The sequence below is a fragment of the Triticum aestivum genome, chromosome 5A, assembly GCF_018294505.1.
Source record: "Triticum aestivum cultivar Chinese Spring chromosome 5A, IWGSC CS RefSeq v2.1, whole genome shotgun sequence".
Classification (NCBI taxonomy): Eukaryota; Viridiplantae; Streptophyta; class Magnoliopsida; order Poales; family Poaceae; genus Triticum; species Triticum aestivum.
Window position 1 is genome coordinate 712,138,171 of NC_057806.1, and position 17,259 is coordinate 712,155,429.

At 43.5% G+C, this 17,259-nt stretch overlaps 2 pseudogenes; one reads left to right on the forward strand and one right to left on the reverse strand.

Annotated features, from left to right (window-relative positions):
• The first annotated feature begins 300 nt into the window (after positions 1-300).
• On the forward strand, positions 301-3,792 carry LOC123101887 (protein FAR1-RELATED SEQUENCE 5-like; annotated as a pseudogene).
• Positions 3,793-4,874: 1,082 nt separating this feature from the next.
• LOC123101888 (heat shock 70 kDa protein 10, mitochondrial-like) lies at positions 4,875-15,769 on the reverse strand (annotated as a pseudogene).
• Between the last annotated feature and the right edge of the window lie 1,490 nt (positions 15,770-17,259).

A 17,259-nucleotide genomic window follows, 5' to 3' on the forward strand; every position in this document is an offset into this window, starting at 1 on the left:
ATATTTTTGCTTACGCACTTCATATTGTTTTTCAGAGTAGCCCCGCTTATTAGAGGTCATCCCATTGTAGATGAACTCGCAAACCTAGTATCCACATAAATCATTTCCGGCTTCCTGCCACAAACGTTGCCGGCGGAGTTATCCTGTTACCTCGATGTCGGCCGCGGAGTTGCCGGCGGCGAGTGCATCCAGCGCAGATGCGTTGGCCTGTTCGCCGGCGGATATAGCAACAGGAGAGGGTGCAGACATGCCGCAGGCATCTGAACACTCAATAGAACACGTTGATCCACAAGCTCCAGGATGGACAAGAAGTCAACAAGGTATGCCTAGCTGACACGCACTGCGGGAGGAACATCTAAGCCAAATAATTAGATTCATCACTATTTAGTGACTAGATTCAGCCCCGCCTGTATGGGTTAGTTTAATATACACTCTTCAGTTTCCGATGGTTTGCCGTGAGTGAAGCCAAGTAGTGAATTGAAGCTGAAATTAGAGTAATCAGTAGAAGGTGGTAGTTGCATTAGAATGTGTAATGTAGTGAAATTATACCATGGGAATGAAAACAAATTCTGGCATGGTAAAAGTGTAGCGTTCGGCACATATGCATGACTGAAAATTGCTGTGGTTTAAACATTGGTGTAGCCAACAGCAATGCACATTTTCATCACCAAAAATTGCAGGGTCAGGATTGGCGCTGCTGCACCAGGGCGTGGCCCCTGCCCAGATAGGATGACAGCACTGGAGAAATCAGTACGTGTCTTTGCTGAATCTTCGGGTGAGAATGTCATTGTGCCGAAGATAGGGATCAGCTTCGATACACTTGGAGAAGCATATGATTTTTACAATATGTATTCATGGGAGAAAGGGTTCGGCATTAGATATGGAAAGAGTAGGCTAAATGTCAACAGGACCAAGTGCATGCAGGAGATAGTTTGTGGTTGTGCCGTATGCTATCTTCTGCTTGGTCCTACTGCCTTATACATCAGTAATTCTTGATTATCATATAATGAATCTGATGGCGTTGCTTACTTAATATTGTTCCAGGGAAACCCATTGTTGAGAATACCCGTTCATGTCGGTGTGACGTTCATGTCGGTGTGAATGCCCTGCTCTAGTGCGACTGCTACGGTCAAAGGATAATGGGTGGTATATAGCAGAGCACCGGGAGCAGCACAACCATCCGTTGTCAGCAACTTATGGGCAGACTTGCACTGGCCGTCACACAAGCATATTGATGTATACAACAGAGATTTGGTGAAGTAGCTGAGGGAAAATAATGTGAACTTGTCGAAAGTGTACAACATCATAGGTAGGTTTTTTTTGGGAGAATGGGAAATGCACCATTCACGAAGAGAGCATTGCGGAACTTGTGTGGGAAAATTGGCCGTGATCAGGCTGAGGATGACATCCGGAAAACAATGGAGGTGTTTCAAGAGCTGGGTGCTAAGAATCAGCAATTCACATACCGAGTACAGGCCAACAAGGATGGGAGGATCAGTACACTTATGTGGGCTAATGGTAACAGCAGATTGCAGTACACCTTCTTCGGAGATGTTGTGACATTTGATACGACTTATAGGATAAACCTGTACGACATGCCATTCTGGCTTTTTGTAGGGGTGAACAACCACTTCCAAAGCATTATACTAGCGGGCGTTTTGGTAAGGGATGAGAAAGTCGAAACATTCGAATGGGTTTTTTCAGAATTTGTGCGAATGATGGGTGGTAATGCACCGCAAACTATTCTAACAGGTAAAACATTGGTTAGCAGGATAATTGGAATACTTTAGCAAGCAATGAATATGATCTTAAGTGATTAACTCAAAAATACTATACATATGTTTTGACCAGAATCGAGCTATGGAGGTAGCCATAAAGAATGTGATGCCAAATACAGTGCATCGGTGGTGCAAGTGGCACGTGGTAAAGAAGGCGAAGGAGTCATTGGGACGATTATACTCCAAGAAGAGTGATTTCCAAGCTGAGTTTCATAAGGTTGTTAATCACATGTTGACGATTGATGAATTCGAAGAGGCCTGGAAGTACCTAATCGATAAATGCAACCTGAAGACACATGAGTACATGACAAATATATATGAGACCCCGCACAAGTGGGCGAAGCCTTACTTTAAAGGTGTGTTCTGTGCTAAAATGACTAGTACTCAGCGTTGTGAAAAGCGCAAACCATATGTTGAAGAACTATATACCGCCAGGATGTCCCATGAATCTGTTTGTGAGGAAATATATGGTGTTGCAGTTTGGAAGCAGAGGAAAATTATGAAGAGAAGCGGACCAGAATTGTAAGATATTACTCATATATGAAACAACTGTCATTTCATTTTGCTGGTCCCCAATTCCTCATTGTAAATGTATTGGCAGGGAAGACCGCTGTTTCGAGCGAACATGACAACGGAACGGCATGCTGGCAAGATATACACAAGAGAAATGTTCGAGCAATTTGGGCATATCATCTATGAATGTGGTGCTTACCAAGTTGAAGAGGTTGAGAAAGGGAAAACATATGTCGCAATACATACTGACTCAGCGAGGAGGGAGAAGTGGTGCAGGGTTTCATACAAGGTCACCATCGTAGATGGTGGACATGAATTTGATTGTGAATGTGGCCAAATCTCCCACATGGGCATGCTGTGCAGCCATGTTCTGAAGGTATTTACATATATCTAAATGCATGCAGAGTACTTATAATAGGTTCAAGCAGTTTTGATGATCCAGTCATGCATTCATGTGATGAATTATCTGATGTAGGCTCTGGACTTTATCCGAATAACGGAAATACCAGCAAAGCACATAGTCAAGCGGTGGACAAGAGACTCCCGGGACATCTTGCCTCCACTTCTTAGTCAATACCAAAAGGACAAAGCTAACACCAATAACCCCTTCAGTTACAGGCACCTCAACATGTCCATTCAGGCAATGGAGCTGGTAAGAATGGGCGATGCATATGAACGCCTCGTTGCACTGTTTAAGCATTGTGCTAAAGAAATGAAAATGGTGGTGATGGCCTAAAGGACCGGATGGCTGAAAATGGTGGTGTTGGACAAGAAAAGAAAGTGGGGGTGGATGCAAAGATGAACGGAGCTTCTGTGGACGATGATAATAATTCAGGTAATGAATCAGCGAATGTCCTTGCTGGCTTACTGCCTACAACGAAGAGGAAGGAGATGGGTTGGCCTACCACGAGTCGAGAGAAAGCGCCTTACAAAGGTCTGAATAAGAGAACAAGATTCTGTACAATATGCCGACGAGAGGCGCATAAACGAACAACCTGCCCTGATCGCGGCGACATGCCAAACAGCCTCGGAAGCCTAGGAGATGCAAGAATTGTGGTGTTGAAGGGCATTGTAGGAACAACTGCCACAAAGCGGCCGAGCTCAGGCTGAAGAGCTGACCGTATCGCGCCTTGAAGTTATGTTGCACGACATGGAGAACTGTATTTTTTTTCTTTGTGTTGCTTATGATCTGTGTAATTCATTGTGAACTCGTATGAGGAATAACTGCATGTGAAATTGCCCTAGTTTGTCACTGGTTTAGCTGTGTATGAGGAATAACTGTGTATGGTGATCATGATAATTGGGATCCGTAGTGTTTGATCAACTTTGTTATGTATTAACTGGTGCTTCTGCATTGCTTGCTGATGTGTATGAGTACACCCGGCCGCCGCATTGTGTACAAGGAATCAGGGGCAAGATCTCATCCTGGCCTGCCGATGAAGATGATGCAGACATAGTTGAACGGCTCCGCTACGATTGGAAATCAGCTAGTGATCTATGAGATGAATCGACTGGGGGGAGAAGCTTAAGTAGATGGGAACCGTGCTGGATATGATTGCTGCCTCCAACGGGAAGATGCATCCAATGAAAGCACAACCCACCCGTTAGACCAGAATCTCGTTCGAGACGGCGCATATCGTTCGCGAGTTTCTGCCCCGCCAGGCTGAATTTCTGTTCCGCGACGGGCTTGAGTGACGGAGTACCCCATGATTGCACCCGACTAGTGGGCCATGGGCCATAATAAAAATTGTGGACTGGAATTCCCAGGTGGAAAGAACTGTCCACCACCGCGCATCACGAGGGGCACATGTGGTACAGATAACGAGCTCACTGCAGCTCGTGATCACATTAGCACTTTTGGGCTATAGGATGTTTGTGATCTTGTTGTTATGTTGCATGTTGTGTACCTTGTAGTATGTAGCGAGCCAGGCCCCTTTGTGGGGTTTGAGTGTCGACAATGAAGTTATATGTATGGTGTGCATGTACCTTCTCTGTAGTGTCCCAGTCAACTCAATCCTAATTAATGTTTTCAAAAAAGATTCATTCTGGGTGTAGCTAGCTTTGTGCTTACTTGCACACGACGATGCAAACATCTTTTATTTTATTGCAGTGAGATTGCTGCTTTCGTCCCCTATATAAAACAACGTAAAAACAGAGCTTAAACATTTGTGAGCTTCTTCTCTAAAACTGCACAAAAGCACACAGAAAAAATATGCATTGCGTTCCAGTATTTTAAGTCCTATACTCCCTCTGTAACAAAATATAAGACTTTTTTGGTGTAGCTGGCTACAGAAAAAACGTCCTACATTTTGTTACAGAGGGAGTATGATACATCGATCCAACCGGCCACTAAACTACAAGTACCACAGGAACACATACATCACAGACATTTGTGAAAGCTTTAACGGAAGGAGTCCAGAGCTCACCACCAAAAAATAGGTCCTTAATTTTCATTTCGCAATCCCCGCAAAAACAATATATCATTTCGCAAGGGAAACCAGGTTAATTAGCTTATCCTTGGGGGAAAAAAAGAAGCTTATGCGGTGCTTAAAGATGTGGTGACTGGTCATCCTAGCTTGTGTTTCAGGTGGATTTCAGCCTGTCCAGCCGGTGCTTAACCTGTAAATTAACCCATCAACTGCATCAGCAAACACATGTCCATGAACTGATTCATTAAGAAGGTGTACGCGTAGATAATGGGAAACACTGACCAAAATGTCATTGATCTCCTGTAGCAGAGGCTGTACAATGAAGACCAAGACCATGACATCTTCACCGAAATCCGCAGGATCCTGGCAGCTCCCCACCAGCAACTGAATGAAGATGTCTCTTTCCGAAATGAGACGCAATGCTACCAGACAGTTTGCAATTATGCTCGACACATTAGTTCTGTGGACACAACTCAAACCAGCTAATGGCTGCAATAACAACTTGATATTAGTAATGTATTGCCCTTCATAAAAAATGAACTAGATTTATCAGGTGAACAATCTCCAAATAATTGCTAGCTTGTACAGTAGTGTAATTATGTAGAACTAGAAGTCGTGATGATGAACAGCAGTATGTCAGCTGATCAAAGTGGTCATACCTTGTAAGCAGCTAATTAGATCCATCCATGGAACGGCTTGAGGGTGCCCTTGTATGCTTCTTCCACCATCTCTTGCAGGCTTTACTCCGAGTTCTTCACTAATCTCTCCAGCAAAATGAATGGAGAAATTCACCGACCTAAACCCAACGCATTTTGGCGACACATGAAAACGAAGATTTTGAAACAGAGTTGACACATATGGTATACAACAACATATGTTACCTGGCCAGCCAGATAATTGCCCTGGTACAACTATTGGCCTTCTTTGAGGTCCCTTCCTCCACTTCCTTCATCACCATCGCCGTCAAGCTCGCGCATTTCAAAGAGTCTCTTGCATGGAGATCTTGTAATCTCTGCAAAGGGAAACTCGCGTATAATGTAACTGTAATCACTTCACTGCAATTAACAAAATCAAGTCGGTATGCTCAGTCACTTAGTTATGTGAACAAATGCAAATGTAGAACAACGATTTGGCCAGGACGGCGGCGGTCCGCGATGGACAGATCTACAGCAGTGGTGCGGGGTGGCGGCGGCCAGGCAGGCGGCGGTGTTCGGCGACGGGTCCAGCGGCTTGGGCACCCGATCTGGGTCCAGATGGGCTTCGGGCGGGCCGCACTTGCTGATGTCGTGTACCGTCTCGTCAACATCAGGGTACCCCTGGGATCGACCCGCATCACGAGACAACCTCCTGGGTATAAATGTGGGAACGTAATAATTTAAAAAAAATTCCTACGCACACGCAAGATTATGGTGATGCATAGCAATGAGAGGGGAGAGTGTGTCCACGTATCCTCATAGACTGAAAGCGGAAGCGTTAACACAACACGGTTGATGTAGGCGTACGTCTTCACGATCCGATTGATCAAGTACCGAACGTACGGTACCTCCGAGTTCAGCACACGTTCAACTCGATGATGTCCCTCGAACTCCGATCCCGCCGAGCTTTGAAAGAGAGTTTCGACAGCACGACGGTATGGTGACGATGATGATGTTCTACCGACGCAGGGCTTCGCCTAAGCACCGCTACGATATTATCGAGGTGGATTATGGTGGAGGGGGGCACCGCACACGGCTAAGAGATCCAAGGGATCAATTGTTGTGTCTATGAGGTGCCCCCCTCCTCCGTATATAAAGGAGGGGAGGAGGGGGCCGGCCAGGAGGAGGAGGCGCGCCCAAGGGGGGAGTCCTACTCCCACCGGGAGTAGGACTCCCCCTTTTCCTATTTGGAGAGGGAGAGGGAAGGAAGAGGAAGGAGGGAGGAAGGAAAGGGGGGCGGCCCCCTTCCCAATTCGGATTGGGCTTGGGGGGGCGGGGGCCCTCCCTTGCTCCCTTCCCCTCCTTTCCACTAAAGCCCATTAAGGCCCATATACCTTTCGGGGGTTCCGATAACCTCTCGGTGCTCCGGTATTATCCCGAACTCACCCTGAACCATTCCGGTGTCCAAATATAGTCGTCCAATATATCGATCTTTACGTCTCGACCATTTCGAGACTTCTCATCATGTCCATGATCACATCCGGGACTCCGAACTACCTTCGGTACATCAAAACACATAAACTCATAATATAATCGTCATCGAACTTTAAGCGTGCGGACCCTACGGGTTCGAGAACAATGTAGACATGACCGAGACACATCTCGGGTCAATAACCAATAGCGGAACCTGGATGCTCATATTGGCTCCCACATATTCTACGAAGATCTTTATCGGTCAAACCGCATAACAACATACGTTGTTCCCTTTGTCATTGGTATGTTACTTGCCCGAGATTCGATCGTCGATATCTCAATAACTATTTCAATCTCGTTACCGGCAAGTCTCTTTACTCGTTACGTAATACATCATCCCGCAACTAACTCATTAGTTGCAATGCTTGCAAGGCTTATAGCCCAGAGAGACCTCTCCAACAATCGGAGTGACAAATCCTAATCTCGAAATACGCCAACCCAACAAGTACCTTCGGAGACACCTGTAGAGCACCTTTATAATCACCCAGTTACGTTGTGAAGTTTGGTAGCACACAAAGTGTTCCTCCGGTAAACGGGAGTTGCATAATCTCATAGTCATAGGAACATGTATAAGTCATGAAGAAAGCAATAGCAACATACTAAACGATCAAGTGCTAAGCTAACGGATTGGGTCAAGTCAATCACATCATTCTCCTAATGATGTGATCCCATTAATCAAGTGACAACTATTTGTCTATGGCTAGGAAACATAACCATCTTTGATCAATGAGCTAGTCAAGTAGAGGCATACTAGTGACACTCTGTTTGTCTATGTATTCACACATGTATTATGTTTCCGGTTAATACAATTTTAGCATGAATAATAAACATTTATCATGATATAAGGAAATAAATAATAACTTTATTATTGCCTCTAGGGCATATTTCCTTCAGTCTCCCACTTGCACTAGAGTCAATAATCTAGATTACACAGTAATGATTCTAACACCCATGGAGCCTTGGTGTTGATCATGTTTTGCTCGTGGAAGAGGCTTAGTCAACGGGTCCGCATCATTCAGATTCGTATATATTTTGCAAATCTCTATGTCTCCCACCTGGACTTGATCCCGGATGGAGTTGAAGCGTCTCCTGATGTGCTTGGTTCTCTTGTGAAATCTGGATTCCTTTGCCAAAGCAATTACACCAGTATTGTCACAAAAGATTTTCATTGGACCCGATGCTCTAGGTATGACACCTAGATCGGATATGAACTCCTTCATCCAGACTCCTTAATTTGCTACTTCCGAAGCAGCTATGTACTCCGCTTCACATGTAGATCCCGAATGACGCTTTGTTTAGAACTACACCAACTGACAGCTCCACCGTTCAATATAAACACGTATCCGGTTTGTGATTTAGAATCGTCCGGATCAGTGTCAAAGCTTGCATCGACGTAACCATTTACGATGAGCTCTTTGTCACCTCCATAAACGAGAAACATATCCTTAGTCCTTTTCAGGTATTTCAGGATATTCTTGACTGCTGTCCAGTGATCCACTCCTGGATTACTTTGGTACCTCCCTGCTAAACTAATAGCAATGCACACATCAGGTCTGATACACAGCATTGCATACATGATAGAGCCTATGGTTGAAGCATAGGGAACATCTTTCATTTTCTCTCTATCATCTGCAGTGGTCGGGCATTGAGTCTTACTCAACTTCACACCTTGCAACACAGGCAAGGACCCTTTTTTTGCTTGATCCATTTTGAACTTCTTCAAAACTTTGTCAAGGTATATGCTTTGTGAAAGTCCAATTAAGCGTCTCGATATATCTCTATAGATCTTGATGCCCAATATATAAGAAGCTTCACCGAGGTCCTTCATTGAAAAACTCTTATTCAAATATCTCTTTATGCTATCCAGAAATTCTATATCATTTCCAATCAACAATATGTCATCCACATATAATATCAGAAATGCTACAGAGCTTCCACTCACTTTCTTGTAAATACAGGCTTCTCCAAAAGTCTGTATAAAACCATATGCTTTGATCACACTATCAAAACCTTTATTCCAACTCCGAGAGGCTTGCACCAGTGCATAAATGGATCGCTGGAGCTTGCACACTTTGTTAGCTCCCTTTGGATCGACAAAACCTTCTGGTTGCATCATATACAACTCTTTTTCCAGAAATCCATTTAGGAATGCAGTTTTGACATCCATTTGCCAAATTTCATAATCATAAAATGCGGCAATTGCTAACATGATTCGGACAGACTTAAGCATCGCTACGGGTGAGAAGGTCTCATCGTAGTCAATCCCTTGAACTTGTCAAAAACCTTTTGCAACAAGTCAAGCTTTATAGACAGTAACATTACCGTCAGCGTCAGTCTTCTTCTTGAAGATCCATTTATTCTCGATGGCTTGTCGATCATCGGGCAAGTCAACCAAAGTCCATACTTTGTTCTCATACATGGATCCCATCTCAGATTTCATGGCCTCAAGCCATTTTGCGGAATCTGGGCTCACCATCGCTTCTTCATAGTTCGTAGGTTCGTCATGGTCTAGTAACATAACATCCAGAACAGGATTACCGTACCACTCTGGTGCGGATCTTACTCTGGTTGACCTACGAGGTTCAGTAATAATTTGATCTGAAGTTTCATGATCATCATCATTAACTTCCTCACTAATTGGTGCATACGTCACAGGAACCGGTTTCTATGATGAACTAATTTCCAATAAGGGAGCAGGTACTGTTACCTCATCAAGTTCTACTTTCCTCTCACTCACTTCTTTCGAGAAAATTCCTTCTCTAAAAAGGATTCATTCTTTGCAACGAATGTCTTGCCTTCGGATCTGTGATAGAAGGTGTACCCAACAGTTTCCTTTGGGTATCCTATGAAGACACATTTCTCCGATTTGGGTTCGAGCTTATCAGGTTGGAGCTTTTTCACATAAGCATCGCAGCCCCAAAATTTAAGAAACGACAACTTTGGTTTCTTGCCAAACCATAGTTCATAAGGCGTCGTCTCAACGGATTTCGATGGTGCCCTATTTAACGTGAATGCTGCCGTCTCTAAAGCATAACCCCAAAATGATAGCGGTAAATCAGTAATAGACATCATGGATCACACCATATCTAGTAAAGTATGACTACAACGTTCGGACACATCATTACGCTGTGGTGTTCCAGGTGGCGTGAGTTGAGAAATTATTTCGCATTGTTTCAAATGTAGACCAAACTCGTAACTTAAATATTCTCCTTCACGATCAGATCGTAGAAACTTTATTTTCTTGTTACGATGATTTTCAACTTCACTCTGAAATTCTTTGAACTTTTCAAATGTTTCAGACTTATGTTTCATTAAGTAGATATACCCATATCTGCTTAAATCATCTATGAAGGTGAGAAAATAACGATACCCACTGCGAGCCTCAACATTCATTGGACCACATACATCAGTATGTATGATCTCCAACAAATCAGTTGCTCGCTCCATAGTTCCGGAGAACGGCGTTTTAATCATCTTGCCCATGAGGCATGGTTTGCAAGTATCAAGTGATTCATAATCAAGTGATTCCAAAAGTCCATCAGTATGGAATTTCTTCATGCACTTTACACCAATATGACCCAAACGGCAGTGCCACAAATAAGTTGCATTATCATTATCAACTCTGCATCTTTTGGCTTCAACATTATGAATATGTGTATCACTATTATCGAGATTCATCAAAAATAGACCACTCTTCAAGGGTGCATGACCATAAAAGATATTACTCATATAAATAGAACAACCATTATTCTCAGATTTAAATGAATAACCGTCTCGCATCAAACAAGATCCATATATAATGTTCATGCTCAACGTTGGCACCAAATAACAATTATTTAGGTCTAAAACTAATCCCGAAGGTAGATGTAGAGGTAGCGTGCTGACGGCAATCACATCGACTTTGGAACCATTTCCCACACGCATCATCACCTCGTCCTTAGCCAGTGTTCGCTTAATCCGTAGTCCCTGTTTCGAGTTGCAAATATTAGCAACAGAACCAGTATCAAATACCCAGGTGCTACTACAAGCTCTGGTAAGGTACACATCAATAACATGTATATCACATATACCTTTGTTCACCTTGCCATCCTTCTTATCTGCCAAATACTTGGGGCAGTTCTGCTTCCAGTGACCAGTCTGCTTGCAGTAGAAACACTCAGTCTCAGGCTTAGGTCCAGACTTGGGTTTCTTCTCTTGAGCAGCAAATTGTTTGCTGTTCTTCTTGAAGTTCTCCTTCTTCTTTCCTTTGTCCTTCTTCTTGAAACTGGTGGTCTTATTGACCATCAATACTTGATGCTCCTTCTTGATTTCTACCTCCGCAGCCTTTAGCATTGCGAAGAGCTCGGGAATCGTCTTATCCATCCCTTGCATGCTATAGTTCATCACGAAGCTCTTGTAGCTTGGTGGCAGTGATTGAAGAATTCTGTCAATGACGCTATCATCCGGAAGATTAACTCCCAGTTGAATCAAGTGATTGTTATACCCAGACATTCTGAGTATTTGCTCACTGATAGAACTATTCTCCTCCATCTTGCAGCTGTAGAACTTATTGGAGACTTCATATCTCTCAATCCGGGCATTTGCTTGAAATATTAACTTCAACTCCTGGAACATCTCATATGCTTCATGACGTTCAAAACATCGTTGAAGTCCCGGTTCTAAGCCGTAAAGCATGGCACATTGAACTATCGAGTAGTCATCAGCTTTGCTCTACCAGACGTTCATAACATCTGGTGTTGCTCCTGCAGCAGGTTTGGCACATAGCGGTGCTTCCAGGACGTAATTCTTCGGTGCAACAATGAGGATAATCCTCAAGTTACGGACCCAGCCTGTGTAATTGCTACCATCATCTTTCAACTTTGCTTTCTCAAGGAACGCATTAAAATTCAACGAAACAACAGCACGAGCCATCTATCTACAACAAACATAGACATGCAAAATACTATCAGGTACTAAGTTCATGATAAATTTAAGTTCAATTAATCATATTACTTAAGAACTCCTACTTAGATAGACATCCCTCTAATCATCTAAGTGATCACATGATCCAAATCAACTAAACCATAACCGATCATCACATGAAATGGAGTAGTTTTCAATGGTGAACATCACTATGTTGATCATATCTACTATATAATTCACGCTCGACCTTTCAGTCTCAGTGTTCCGAGGTCATATCTGCATATGCTAGGCTCGTCAAGTTTAACCTGAGTATTCTGCGTGTGCAAAACTGGCTTGCACCCGTTGTAGATGGACGTAGAGCTTATCACACCCGATCATCACGTGGTGTCTGGGCACGAGGAACTTTGGCAACGATGCATACTCAGGGAGAACACTTTTATCTTGAAATTTAGTGAGAGATCATCTTATAATGCTACCGTCAATCAAAGCAAAATAATATGTATAAAAGATAAACATCACATGCAATCAATATAAGTGATATGATGGCCATCATCATCTTCTGCATGTGATCTCCATCTCCGAAGCACCGTCATGATCACCATCGTCACCGGCGCGACACCTTGATCTCCATCGTAGCATCGTTGTCGTCTCACCAAGTATTGCTTCTACGACTATCGCTACCGCTTAGTGATAAAGTAAAGCAATTATAGGGTGATTGCATTGCATACAATAAAGCGACAACCATATGGCTCCTTCCAGTTGCCGATAACTCGGTTACAAAACATGATTATCTCATACAATAAAATATAGCATCATGCCTTGACCATATCACATCACAACATGCCCTGCAAAAACAAGTTAGACGTCATCTACTTTGTTGTTGCAAGTTTTACGTGGCTGCTACGGCTGAGCAAGAACCGTTCTTACCTACGCATCAAAACCACAACGATAGTTTGTCAAGTTAGTGCTGTTTTAATCTTCTCAAGGACCGGGCGTAGCCACACTCGGTTCAACTAAAGTTGGAGAAACTGACACCCGCTAGTCACCTGTGTGCAAAGCACGGCGGTAAAACCAGTCTCGCGTAAGCGTACGCGTACTGTCGACCCGGGCCGCTTCATCCGACAATATCGCCGAACCAAAGTGTGACATGCTGATAAGCAATATGACTTGTATCGCCCACATTTGTTAGTTCAACCTTGAATTTGCAGATATATTTGTAGTGAAAGAAGACCAAGCCAAGGTTTTTTTCATAAAGCGTGGACTTTATTGGCTCAAAATGGAGCATCAAGGGCATACAAACATAATGAGCGCACACCCGGCCTCAACATAGTTAGGATGCACACAGCCAACACCAACACACGCACACAGAACACACCAGCGAATAGCAGAGTCATACCAGGGGCAGCCAACACCAACACACGCACACAAAACACACCAGCGAATAGCAGAGTCATACCAGGGGCGGAGCTATGTTGGGGCAAAACCAGGCTATGGCGCGCCCAGCGTAGCAACAAACGGTGAATGATTGAGGAGGCCATTAAAGAAAAAATTGTGAGGTTAGCTTTAATCTGCCTGTTTGGCCCGCCCAAAGAATCTCACGTAGCTCCGCCACTGAGTCATGCAAGACCAAATCTATACGTGAGCAAGGAAAAAATAAAAATAAAACAAATCATATCCACAACCGGTAAAAAGAGCAAACCAAGGTTTAAAAAGAGAGAAGAAATCAAGCAGGATTTCATGTGAATGTAAGTAACTGACCAAGGACATGGAGGAGCTGGTTGGAGAGGCAGAGGAGATCCATGATGGATGACCTCATTTTCCTCTGCTGCTCCTGATCCTCATCATCTCCTTGAGAGCTGAGGAAGCAGAGGTACTAGTTGTGGTGGTATCGTTGAGCCATTGGCAGGTAGTTAATCTGCACAAATATACTACTCCCTTGGCAAACTAATATAAGAGCGTTTAGATCAAGGTGTTTGACAAAGTTGAAATTTTTAGGCTATGAACAGCACCCAATCAACCAACCAACGGGACAGAGCGAAACACATTCAAACAAGCATCCACCTCATCACATTCAAACAGGCAACATTGCGTCCTCGCCGGCAGAGCTTAATTACCATGTTTCTTCATGACACAGAAGACAAAACACACAGGAAACTTATATTACAGCACACGTGATCCTACCCTACCACCTTCAGCGCAGCACCACAAAACTAACGCAGCCCAGGTCGGTCACCTCACTTGTTCACCTCCTCGTACTCCGCACTTTTGGGACCCTTGTCATGCCACCAACAAGAAGGACCTCATCAACATCCTTGGTGGTTATGCCGGCATCCTTCAAGCAGCTCTTGCATGGTTCTCTGGTCCTCTCAATTAGACCATTCACCAGAGACTCAAATTTTGATCTTGTCAGTGTGATGTTCAGATGTTTTGCTCCACTGGCATCAGCAGTGATGAAGGGAAGATTGATTTCAGTCTGGGTAGTTGAGGAGAGCTCGATTTTCGCCTTCTCAGCTGCCTCGTGCAGTCTCTGGAGAGCCAACCTATCTTGATCCTTGTTGTTTGTTCCGTACGACAGAGCGGCAGCAGTTGGTTCATTGATGATCCTTTGGACATCAAGTCCAGCAATACGGCCGGCATCCTTGGTGGCCTGCCTCTGAGCATCATTGATCGTAAGCTGGAACGGTAATGACAGCCTTGGAAATAGATTTGCCAAGGTAAGCTTCAGCTGTCTCCTTCATCTTGGTGAGCACAAACCCACCAATCTGGCTCGGCGAGTACTGCTTGCCATCTGTGGTCTCAACCCAAGCGTCTCCATTGGGAGCCTTCACAATCTTATATGGTACCATGTTCATCTCCTTCTGCGTCTGTGGGTCATCAAAGCGACGCCCAATCATACGCTTTGTGCCAAAGAAGGTGTTGTGTGGGTTGGTCACTGCTTGCCGCTTGGCTGGAATTCCCACGAGTAGCTCTCCTTTCGGAGAAAAGGCAACAACTGACGGTGTAGTCCTGGCGCCTTCCGAATTCTCAATCACCTTTGCATTCTGCATTTATTTAGAGAGAGGTGTTAATTGATCAGACAATTTTAAAACAGGAGGAAACTACTCCCTCCGTTCTAAAATAGATGACTCAACTTTGTACTAGCAGAGAACAAAACATGTACATGCAGAGAGAGTATAGTATGCTGGAACAGTAATGACACACCTTTCCCTCCATAACCGCGACACATGAGTTGGTCGTTCCCAAATCAATTCCAATAACCTCATTTCCAATTGGCTTAGCACTGAGGAATAAAAGCACAGAGAAGAGTTAGCTATATATGCACGCTGCAAGGATCTTCCCCAGATTTTATACTGTATACACCAAAATAAGAAGATTGTTACCTGAAAGTTCTTGCAAAAGTACCCCATCTGGAGCACACATTTGCAGCAGCATATGTTGATTGGACGCTGGCAGTCAGCTGAAATGTAAACAATCAATAATCAGGAAGTCACATCATTGACAATATTAAGCCCTAAAACATTTTGGTGTCTTCATGGGCAGATCTATTTTGTGCACAAACAACAAAAGGGAACACTTCCCAACCGGAATTAAGATGCATATTAGTCAAAATACAATACTCTAACCCCTGATTAACCCGCTCATTTGCATGAAAATTTGTTCCAAGTCAATGATGGTTTGCTAATAAAAAACATGGTATATGATAATAGTACGCACAATCATTCCTACAAGTCCATACTTGCATGTACAGAAGAAATTCAGTCACCTCTACAGCAATACAGAAACATAGCTTTTTTCAGGGAGGCCACAAGGCATGCTAGTAGGAGATGAGACATCAAAACGGAGACCTGCAGTCGCGCTACATCAAAATGGAGATGAGACATCAATTCATACTGCAGAATTGTGCACTTACTAGTGTGTTCTCTGTTTACCCCACCCCATGAACCAAACACTGATGCAGAGGCCGGGGGTATACCCCCATTTCCAAACAAAATGAACCAAACACTGATCGTTTGGGCTAATCTAGAACATGGCATATGATCTCAGTACTAACAAACGGCAGTCCATACTTGCATGTATACAAGAAATTCAGTCACCTCTACAGCAATACAGATTACAGAAACACAATCACTGCTGGCCAGTAGCAGTAAAGGACATGCTTTTTTTCAGAGTGGTGATCACATCATTGGCAATAATCAATATTAAGCATGGGTGAGATGGACAATCAATATTCAGAAAGTCACATCATTAACAATATTAAGCCTTACAACATGTTTGGTGACTTAGTGGGCAGATGTATGCACAAAAAGGGGGACATTTTTCAACTGAAGAAAAAACGCACATCATTCAGTAACCAGTACCAACCCTTGTTCCAAGTCAACGATCTTTTGCTAATCAAAAACATGGCATATGATCATGGTACACACAATCATTCCTAGAAGTCCACACTTGTGTGTATGGAATAAATTCAGTCATCTCTACAGCAATACAGAAACATAGTAATCCTGGACACTAGCAGTTAATGACATGTTTTCTTCAGAGAGGTAACAAGGCATACTGCTAGGAGACAAGAAATCAAAATGGAAACCTGCAGTCCACCCTTGGCATCTGATCCAGGGTTAATCTAGAACATGGCAAATGATCTCAGTACTAACGAATGACAGTTCACACTTGCATGCATAGAAGAAATTCAGTCACCTCTACAGCGATACAGAAATATAATCACTGCTGGCCTATAACAGTAAAGGACATGCTTTTTCAGAGGGGTAATCACACCATTCACAATAGTCAGAAAGTCTAACTAAAACACTTTAGTGGCTTAGTGGGCCTATCTAAGCACAGAAAAGGGGGACATTTTTTTTTTGTTTTGAATCAGATATATAAGAAAGATGCATATCAGTCAGTAACCAGTACCAATCCTTGTAGGCGCATGCCACGGCAATTGGTAAGTATACATACAATACAGAGTTGTGCACTTACTACTAGTGTGTTATCTGTTCACCCTTTGCGCCCATAGGCATTTGAAATTGAAACAAGCCACCAATGGTTGGCTAATCTAGAACATGGCATGCATATGAAACATGTGACAGCAGTCCATACATGCATCATCATGTGTAGTGTAGAAGAAACAAAATCAGGGTCACGTGGCTCTACAGCAGTAGTATAGACTATAGAGCCAACATACCAGGCCATAAACAAGTCCCCTTTTAGAGACTTCAGGTATTTTATGATTGACGGAGAATCGTACCTCACATAGATCCCCATTTCTCTATGAGGGCCCATATATGTATGCTATGGTGGTGAACTAGGTATGTATCCAACACAACCGAATAATCGCAGATGGGAAATACTTACTCATTTCCACGTACTAACTGCAACGGGGAGACCATATAATATGCAGTTCGTCAAATTTGTATATGCAGTACGTAAAACTGCAATGTCCCCAACTTGATGTTGGGAGATTACAATTCT